This window comes from Chiloscyllium plagiosum, chromosome 17 (assembly GCF_004010195.1).
Source record: "Chiloscyllium plagiosum isolate BGI_BamShark_2017 chromosome 17, ASM401019v2, whole genome shotgun sequence".
Lineage (NCBI taxonomy): Eukaryota > Metazoa > Chordata > Chondrichthyes > Orectolobiformes > Hemiscylliidae > Chiloscyllium > Chiloscyllium plagiosum.
In genome coordinates, this window is record NC_057726.1 from 41,955,008 (window position 1) to 41,965,685 (window position 10,678).

A 10,678-nucleotide genomic window follows, 5' to 3' on the forward strand; every position below is an offset into this window, starting at 1 on the left:
TCCATTCTATGTAGAACCTGCCTGCTATCTTTTTGCTGTTCATCTGCAAACATTTCTTCTTTTCCCAAGTGGTTTCAGTCAGCCTCGACATTTTTCCTCCCAGCATAATGCAAGCAGTAATACACTGTAGCTGATGATTGTCAATCTCAGGTTTTCTACACAAGTCAAACTTCGTAGAAAGTTTCTCTTCTGTAGATATGGTCATATCCATCTCAGATTATGCTTAGTGGTCCAAAGTCACAGGATTCAGTGTGGTCACATTGATCACAATGTATCCTCGCCCCTTCAGTCTTGATGGCAAACAAATAAACTTTCATTGGTAACATTAACATGGGGCTTAAAATAGTGTATCCAAAGCCTGTAAAAACTCTGCCTTTTCTGCTCCTCACAGCTTGGTTGCAACACAATTTGTTCCACTCTTTCCCCAGCATTGGTGGCAAGATTGCAAATCTGAGCAATAGTTTTTTCATACCAGATTTATATGCTTCATAGCCTTGCCATTTAGAAGAGTTCCAATTGTGTATCATATCTACTTGAATTTCCGAAGTGGAAGGATGGAAAATGCACAGCAAATCCAATTCCTTAAGTAATTCAAAGTTGTAGACTGTTTTCTTTAATAACTTCCTTGCTGTTGTTTTCAAAGGAGTTGGCTCTTTTACAGCTGGGAAAATCCCTACATTCAGCTGCACCATTCTGACACCATGTTCCAAGTGATGCTTTTTTAAAAAAAAAAATCCTCAGGATGCACAAAGGCCCTTACAGCAGAGATCATGCTATCTTGCTGTAGCTATGTGACCAAGTACATTAAGTTCAATTACATTTCTCCAAACAGGTATGTCTGTAGGAAATACTATAGATGTTCTCAGGAGAAGCTCTTCAGTGAAAATCCTGTTGTGCTATGCTTATGTCAGATCTGATAGACATCGGAGCCTTGCTCCTCAGGATAAGTGGAATGACAAAAATAATTCCTTAATGTTTCCCTGCTAAAGAAACAGAAACAAAGTGCTGAAAATAACCTAGGTCTGGCAACATCCATGGAGAGAGAAACACAGTTACCATCTTCAAATGGATGATTCTTCAGAATTGCAGTTTCAATTTTATTTAAGTCAAAGGGTGGGAGGAGAGAAAGATATATAGGACAGAGGGTGAAAGAATCCATGACCAAGGTGTGTTATGGGACAAAGATAATAGGGAGAGAAAATGGTTATTGTGGAGACACAGAACTTGACCAAAGTGAATGCAAATACCATATGAATAGGTGTTCTAGAATACAAAACAGAAATACATTGTCATTCTGGACAAATGCTTTCTCTCTGCAACCTCAGCCACCTAATATACAGACAGTTCATGTGCTTTAAGTTCCACAAATCAAGACTTAGTAGAGGAAGAGAGGACTCAGCTGAAATGTGTTTTACTGCATGAAGATCAGAAAAAAAACCCGCATTTATACATTAAAATCAGTCAAAAACGTGGAGGAAATCCATTGCACAGCATCTAGGTACTTAGATTTCCAAAGTAGCATGCCACAAAAGTTACAACACAAGACAGAGCTCATATTGGAGGTGATCATAGCATTCAGTGTATTACTAACAGCAAACAGTTTGGTTAAATGGGTCATATTTAGTTGAGCAAACTAATGGAGTGACAAAAAAAAGTGGTTGAGAATTTATGTAAGGTCTAAAGTAGAGGTAAGTCACCATAGTCTGACTAGACCATAGGGCTGCTCTCATTATAGAGAGACAATTGGTGGTGGTTTAACCTGGAGTCACCATGACTCAGGTGAGGAGAGAGTTTGAGAAGGTGAATCCTTCAGTAACCTTAGCTGGTGTGGGAATTGAATCCATGCTGTTGGTCACACTCTGCCTTGTAAAACAAGCTGTCCAGCTAAGTTAACCACATAAAAACAAGGACTGCAGATGCTGGAAACCAGTTTAGAGTGGTGCTGGAAAAGCACAGCAGGTCAGGCAGCATCTGAGGAGCAGGAAAATTGACATTTCAGGCAAAAGCCCAAGGGAAATGGACCACTTAATTTATATTCAATAGGGTGAAGGGACCAACTACATTAAAACAAAGTTTGCAGAGGATATCAAGATAGATAGGAAAGCAAATTAAGAATACAGAGTGACTTCTGAAGAGTATAGATAGATTAAGGTCATGGACAGTTGGCTGGTGGAGTATAAATGTGGGGAAATGGGAGTTTACACACTTAGGCAGGAAGATTGGAAGGACAATATTTAAAAGGCAGCTTTAGAAGGTGTCGGTAGAGGGATCTGGAGGTCCTTGTACACAGGTCAAAGGCTATCATAGGTACAGAAAGAAATTAGGAAGACAAATGGAATGATCCTGCATTGCAAGAAGGTTACTGCACAAAGGTGACTAAGTCTTACTATAATTGTACAGGGTCTCGGAGTACTGAGTACAACTTTGTCTCTTTATTTAGAGAGTCATACTTGCAATGGAAGCAGTTCAGGTAAGGGTCATAGGTTGATTCCTGGGAAGTAGTGAGGGATGAGCAGTTTGGGCCTGTATTTAGTGGAGTTTAGAACATAGGAACAGCCACTCAAGTGAGATCATGGATGATATGTAGCCTAACTCAATGTACTTGGCTTTGGCTCATATCCTCAAACACCTTTGCTTAAAAAAGTCATCTATTTCGGATTTAAAGTTGACAAGTGATCTCGTATCCACTCATTTGTGGAACAGTTCTGAACATTCGCCACCCTTGGTGAGGATTAGGTTGAGGAGGAGAAATTTCTTCAAGGGTTAGTAGTTTTCTCACAGGGAGCAGTGGAAGCTGGGTCATTTAAAATGTTAGATGGATTTCTGATCAAAAGTTCTGTACAGGCATGAAAATGAGGCATTAAGGCCAGTCAGGTCAGTTGTCATCTTACTGAATCAGAGCAGGCTTGATGAGCAGATTGGCCAAATCTTGCTCCTATTTCTTATGAGTGGATTTAAAAATGCACACAGATAGGGACAAATCCAGATCATTCATAGACAATATCTACAGAGATACACTAGTCATGATTGAGATGCTGGTGTTGGACTAGGGCGTACAAAGTTAAAAAAGCACAACACCAGGTTATAGTCCAACAGGTTTCATTGGAAGCACACCAGCTTTCAGAGCAGCACTCCATTCAGATGGTAGTTGAGGGCTCAATCCCAACACAGTATTTACAGTGTGATGTAACTGAAATTATACATTGAAAAATTGATTGTCTGTTAAGCCTTTCATCTGTTAGAATACAGTGATAGTTTCACTTTTCATGTGTAAATCACAATTTTTTTTTTTTTAAAATTGTCTAGCTATCACCATTGTTAACAGCTAACCCGAGAATGCAACTTTTAAAAAATAAAACAAGATACACTAGATCATCATATGATGTAGCATTCATGTTTAGAAACAGGCTTATTCTCAAGCAATATCATGGGGATGTATCAGATTAAAACGTCGTCATGATGCTCAAAATGTTCTCCTCAGACCTTCTACTGCATTAATCATTCCACAGATACAAAAACCATTACATTCTATTGCTCTCTAACAAAAAAAACTGGAAGGTATTCAGGAATACCAGTTCCAGAATCTGTTGTTTAGTGATTACTACAACAAAGCATTCTGATACATTCTCATGACATTAGACAGTCCAGGTACTGAAAAATTACAGCATCAATTCAACAACAATGTCTTTTGGTTTCAACCAGGGAGTGAGCATGCATGGAATGCAAGCTAAAAATAACTTGGGTGTAACCTGTGTTTACATATAGGTATATTTATGTCAAGTACATGACTCAGATGGACAGGACTGGCAGCTTAATATTCCAGGATACAAATGCTACAGGAAGGATAGAAAGAGGCAAAAGAGGGGGAGTGGTGTTTTTGATAAGGTATAGCATTATAGCTGTACGGAGGGAGGATATTCCTGGAAATACATCCAAGTTATTTTGGGTGGAACTGAGAAATAAGAAAGGGATGATCACCTTATTGGGATTGTATTATAGACTCCAATAGTCAGAGGGAAATTGAGAAACAAATTTGTAAGGAGATCTCAACTATCTGGAAGAATAATAGGGTGGTTATGGTAGGGAATCTTAAATTTCCAAACATCAACTGGGACTACCAATGTTAAAGGTTTAGATGGAGAGGAATTTGTTAAGTGTGTACAAGACAACTTTGATTCTGTATGTGGATGTACCTACTAGAGAAGGTGCAAAACTGGACCTACTCTTGGGAAATAAGGTAGAGCAGGTGTCAGAGGTGTCAGTGGGCCAGTGACCATAAGTCTATTAGATTTAAAATAGTGATGGAAAAGGATAGACCAGATCCAAAAGTTGAAGTTCGAAATTGGAGGAAGGCCAATTTTGACGGTATGATGCTGCCTGAACTGCTGTGCTCTTCCAGCACCACTAATCCAGAATCCAAAAACTTTCAAAAGCTGATATCTGCAAACATTTGTGCCCAAAGAGACAGCTGGAAAATGGGAAGCCTTTAGAAATGAGAATCCAGAGAAAGTTTACTACCAGCCTTCCCTTTCACCTTGACAGGAATATACTTTCTCTGGATTCTCTCATTTCTAAAGGCTTCCCATTTTCCAGCTGTCTCTATCTGGATGACTAGAGAAATTGAGGGTTTAGTTAAGAAAAAGGAGGAAGCATATGTCAGGTATAGGCAGGATAGATAGAGTGAATCCTTAGAGTATAAAGGCAACAGGAATATACTGAAGAGGGAAATCAGGAGGGCAAAAAGGAGACTTGAGATAGCTTTGGCAAACAGAATTAAGGAGAATCCAAAGGGTTTTTACAAATACATTAAGGACAAAAGGGTAACTAGAGAGAGAATAGGACCCCTCAAAAATCAGCAAGGCAGCCTTTATGTAGTGCTGCAGGAGATACTAAACGAGGATTTTGCATCCATATTTACTGTGGAAAAGGATATGGAAAACCCAGACTGTAGGGAAATAAATGGTGACATCTTGCAAAATGTCCATATTACAGAGGAGGAAGTGCTGGATGCCTTGAAATGCATAAAAGTGCATAAATCCCCAGGACCAGATCAGGTGTACCCTAGAACTCTGCAGGAAGCTAGGGAAGTGATTGCTGGGCATCTTGCAGAGGCATTTGTATCATTGATAGTCACAGGTGATTTGCCAAAGACTGGAGGTTAGCTAACGTGGTGCCACTGTTTAAGAAAGGTGGTAAGGACAAGCCAGGGAACTATAGACCAGTGAGCCTGATGGTGGTGGGCAAGTTGGAGGGAATCCAGAGGGACAGGATGTACATGTATGTGGAAGGGCAAGAACAGATTAGGGATAGTCAACATGGCTTTGTGGGGGAAAATAGTGTCTCAAACATGGAGTTTTTTTGTAGTAACAAACAGGATTGATGAGGGCAGAATGGTAGATTTGATCTATATGGACTTCAGTAAGGTGTTCAACAAGGTTCCCATGGGAGACTGATTAGCAAGGTTAGATCTCATGGAAAACAGGGAGAACTAACCATTTGGACACAGAACTGGCTCAAAAGGTAGAGGAGGATTTTTTTACCCCAAACTGGAGGCCTGTAACCAGTGGACTGCCACAAGGATCGGTGGCTGGGTCCTCTACTTTTCACCATTTATGTAAATGATTTAGATGTGAGCATAAGAGGTATAGTTAGTAAGTTGCTGATGACACCAAAATTGAAGTATAGTGGGCAGTGAAGAAGATTACAATAGGATCTGGACCAGATGGGCCAATGGGCTGAGAAGTGGCAGATGGAGTTTAATTCAGATAAATGAGAGGTGCTGCATTTTGAGAAATCAAATCTTAGTAGGACTTGTACACTTAATGATAAGGTCCTCAGGAATGTTGCTGAACAAAGACCTTGGAGTGCAGGTTCATAGCTCCATGAAAGTGGAGTTGCACGTAGATAGGATAGGGAAGGTGGCATTTGGTATGCTTTCCTTTATTGGTCAGAGTATTGAGTAAAAGGTCATGTTGCTGTACAGGACACTGTTGGAATATTCCATGCAATTCTGTTCTCCTTCCTATTGGAAAGATGTCGTGAAACTTGAAAGGGTTCAGAAAAGATTTACAAGAAAGTTGCCAGGTTTGAAGGAATTGAGCTATAGGGAGAGGTTGAATAGGCTAGGGCTGTTTTCCCTCAAACAGAGACTGAGGGGTGACCTTAGAGGTTTATAAAATCATGAGGTGTGAATAGGATAAATAGCCAATAGGCTAAGTAGACAGACTTTTCCCTGGGGTAGTGGAAGTCCAGAACTAGAGGATATAGGTTTAGTTGAGGGGAAAGATAAGAGACCCAAGGGGCAACTTTTCCATGCAGAAAGCCATATATGTCTATGGAATGAGGTATATGGATAGGAAGAGTTGGGAGGGATATGGGCTGGGTGCTGGCAGGTGGGACTAGATTGGGTTGGGATATCTGGTTGGAATGAACGAGTTGGACCAAAGGGTCTGTTCCCATGCTGTACATCTGACTCTAGAGAGAATTACTATTAGTGTTTATGGGGACATGGCCTGGTGGTATTACCACTGGACTGTTAATCCTGAGACCAAGTAATGTCCTGGGGACCTGGTTTTGAATCCCAGAGCAGATGGTGGAATTTGAATTCAAAAAAATTGGAAGTTAACAGTCTAATGATCACCATGAAACTATTGTTGAAAAATCCATCTGGTTCAGTAATGTCCTTTAGAGACATCTATTGGATAACTGCCTTCCTTACTAGGTCTGGCCTATGACACCAGACTCAACATGGGAAATAAATGTTGGCCTCAGCAACACCCTTGTCCCATGAACAACTAAATAAAATACTCAAATGATATTTGTTACACATTTGATTGAGGATTCCTTGCAACAGGTAGAATGCTGGACACCCGAGTGCATCTGGGAAAATTAAAGTGAAATTCACAAATAATCTTGGAGAAACTGTTGGATGAAGTTCACAGCACAGAATCAGATAGGTTAATTATTTTAAGTCTGTCCAATAGAAAGGCTGCAGTAGTGGGTACAGTGGATTCTCTTGATTATATGTTTTTGGAGATAAGTCTCTTGATTAAACTTAATATAAGCCATAGTTATTAATTTAACCTGGGGCAGTGTTTGTAGAGGAATAAGATGGTGTTATTTTCTGGGTCTGTAGATTGTGAAGGAGCAAAAAAAAAATGGCCTTTGCAGTGATATGTACTTGTCAGATGTGGGAGTTTCAAGTTTAAGGGTTACTGCAGATAAATGCTGTTGGATGCGAATCTGATCAGATTGAGTGGATTGGTTGGAGAGACAAATAGAAGTCATGAGGAATTTGCAACTGTTACAGTATCTTATGGATGGCAGTTATAGAAGGGGGGTGTGGGAAGTCTCAGATACAGTCACAGATGGGTTACCTCCAGGAAGGGTAAGAGGTAGGCAGCTAGAGCAGAGTCTTGTGGATATACCCATTTCAATCAGGTATGCTGTTTTGGAAAATGTAAGGGGTGATGGATTCTCAGGGGAATGTAGCACAAACAGCCAAGTTTCTGGTATGGAGACTGGCTCGTCTGCAACGAGGGGTATGTTAGCTTTCAAGAGATCAATTGTGTTAGGGGATTCTGTAGTCTGAGGTACAGACAGACGTCTGTGGCCAGCAGAGAAAAAGCAGAATGGTGTGTGGTTTCCCTGGTGCCAGGATCAAGGATGTCTCAGAGGGTGCAGAATGTTCAGGGGAGAGGGGCCAGCAGGAGGTCATTGTACACATTGGAAACAACGATATAGGAAGGGAAAAGGTTGAGACTCTGAAGGGAGATTACAGAGAGTTAGGTAGAATTTTAAAAAGGAGGCCCTCAAGGGTAGTAATATCTGGATCATTCCCAGTGCTATGAGCTAGTGAGGGCAGGAATAGGAGGATAGAGCAGATGAATGCATGGCTGAGGAGCTGGTGTATGGGAGAAGGATTCACATTTTTAGATCATTGGAATCTCTTTTGGGGTAGAAGTGACCTGTACAGGACGGATTGCACCCAAATTGGAAGGGGACTAATATACTAGCAGGGAAGTTTGCTAGAACTGCTTGGGAGGATTTAAATTAGTAAGGTGGGGTGTGGGACCCAGGGAGATAGTGAGGAAAGAGATTGATCTGAGAACAGAGATGAGTCAAAAACACAGGGACAAGGTAGGACTAAGAAATAAATGCAGTTTAATTTATATGCAAGGGGCCTAACAGGGAAGACAGATTAACTCAGGGCATGATGAGGAATATGGGACTCATATCATAGCAATTACAGAAACATGGCTCAGGGATGGGCAGGACTGGCAGCTGAATGTTCCAGGATACAAATGCTACAGGAAGGGAGGCAAGAGGAGGGGGAGTGGCATTTTTGATAAGGGATAGCATTACAGCTGTACTGAGGGAGGATATTCCCAGAAATACATCCAGGGAAGTTTTGGGTGGAACTGAGAAATAAGAAAGGGATGATCACCTTATTGGGATTGTATTATAGACCCCCCAATAGTCAGAGGGAAATTGAGAAACAAATTTGTAAGGAGATCTCAGCTATCTGTAAGAATAATAGGGTAGTTATGGTAGGGGATTTTAACTTTCCAAACATCGACTGGGACTGCCATAGCATTAAAGGTTTAGATGGAGAGGAATTTGTTAAGTGTACAAGACAATTTTCTGATTCACTATGTGGATGTACCTACTAGAGAAGGTGCAAAACTTGATCTACACTTGGGAAATAAGGCAGGGCAGGTGACGGAGGTGTCAGTGGGGGAGCACTTTGGGGCCAGTGACCATAATTCTATTCGTTTTAAAATCGTGATGGAAAAGGATGGACCAGATCTAAATGTTGAAGTTCTAAATTGGAGGAAAGCCAATTTTGACAGTATTAGGCAAGAACTTTCAAAAGCTGATTGGAGGCAGATGTTCGCAGGTAAAAGGGATGGCTGGAAAATGGGAAGCCTTCAGAAATGAGATAATGAGAGTCCAGAGAAAGTATATTCCTGTCAGGGTGAAAGGGACGGCTGGAAACTATAGGGAATGCTGGATGACTAAAGAAACAGTGTTTGGTTAAGAAAAAAAAAAGGAGGCATATGTCAGGTACAGACAGGATAGAACGAGTGAATCCTTAGAAGAGTGTAAAGAAAGTAGGAGTAGATTTAAGAGGGAAATCAGGAGGGCAAAACAGGGACATTAGATAGCTTTGGCAAATAGAGTTAGAGAATCCAAAGGGGTTTTAACAAATATATTAAGGACAAAAAAGGGTAACTAGGGAGAGAATGGGGCCCCTCAAAGATCAGCAAGGCAGCCTGTGTGGAGCCAGAGAAAATGGGGGAGATACTAAATGAATATTTTGCATCAGTATTTACTGTGGAAAGGATATCGAAGATATAGACTGTAGGGAAATAGATGGTGACATCTTGCAAAATGTCCATATTACAGAGGAGGAAGTGCTGGATGTCTTGAAATGCATAAAGGTGGATAAATCCCCAGGACCTGATCAGGTGTACCTGAGTACACTGTGGGAAGCTACAGAAGTGATTGCTGGGCCTCTTGCTGAGATTTGTATCATCGATAGTCACAGGTGAGGTGCTGGAAGACTGGAGGTTGGCAAACATGGTGCCACTGTTTAAGAAGGGCAGTAAGGACAAGCCAGGGAACTATAGACTGGTGAGCCAGACCTCAGTGGGCAAGTTGTTGGAGGGAATCCTGAGGGACAGGATGTACATGTATTTGGAAAGGCAAGGACTGATTATGGATAGTCAACATGGCTTTGTGTGTGGGAAATCATGTCTCAAACTTGAGTTTTTTGAAGTAGTAACAGAAGATTGATGAGGGCAGAGCAGTAGATGTGATCTATATGGACTTCAGTAAGGCGTTCGAGAAGATTTCCCCATGGGAGACTGGTTAGCAAGGTTAGATCTCATGGAATACAGGGAGAACTAGCCATTTGGATACAGAACTGGCTCAAAGGTAGAAGACAGAGGGTGGTGGAGGAGGGTTGTTTTTCAGACTGGAGGCCTGTGACCAATAGAGTGCTACAAGGATTGGTGCTGGGCCCTCTACTTTGTCATTTACACAAATGATTTGGATGCAAGCATAAGAGGTACAGTTAGTAAGTTTGCAGATGACACCAAAATTGGAGGTGTTGTGGACAGCGAAGAGGGTTACCTCAGATTACAACAGGATCTTGACCAGATGGGCCAATGGGCTGAGAAGTGGCATATGGAGTTGAATTCAGATAAATGTGAGGTGCTGCATTTTGGGAAATCAAATCTTAGCAATAAGTGTACAAGTTCTGCTAAGGGCCTAGAGTGTTGATGAAGACCTTGGAGTGCAGGATCATAGCTCCATGAAAGTGGAGTTGCAGGTAGATAGGATAGTGAAGGTAGTGTTTGGTATGCTTTCCTTTATTGGAGAGAGTATTGAGTATAGGAGTTGGGAAGTCATGTTGTGGCTGTACAGGACATTGGTAAGGCCACTGTTGGAATATTGCGTGCAATTCTGGTCTCCTTCCTATTGGAAAGATGTTGTGAAACTTGAAAGGGTTCAGAAAAGATTTACAAGGATGTTGCCAGGGTTGAAGGATCTGAGCTACAGGGAGAGGCTGAACAGGCTGGGGCTGTTTTCCCTGGATTGGAGGCGGAGGGGTGACCTTATAAGAGGTTTTTAAAATTATGAGGGGCATGGATAGGATAAATAGACAAAGTCT

General features: G+C 41.3%; 1 long non-coding RNA gene across 1 annotated transcript in view; it reads right to left on the reverse strand.

Moving 5' to 3' along the window:
* Positions 1–726: 726 nt before the first annotated feature.
* LOC122558410 overlaps positions 727–10,678 on the reverse strand; it is a 22,211-nt gene continuing 12,259 nt past the window's right edge. Inside the window, exon 2 of the long non-coding RNA XR_006314120.1 lies at positions 727–983. This is a non-coding gene — a long non-coding RNA (uncharacterized LOC122558410). The remainder of the gene's footprint in view (positions 984–10,678) is intronic.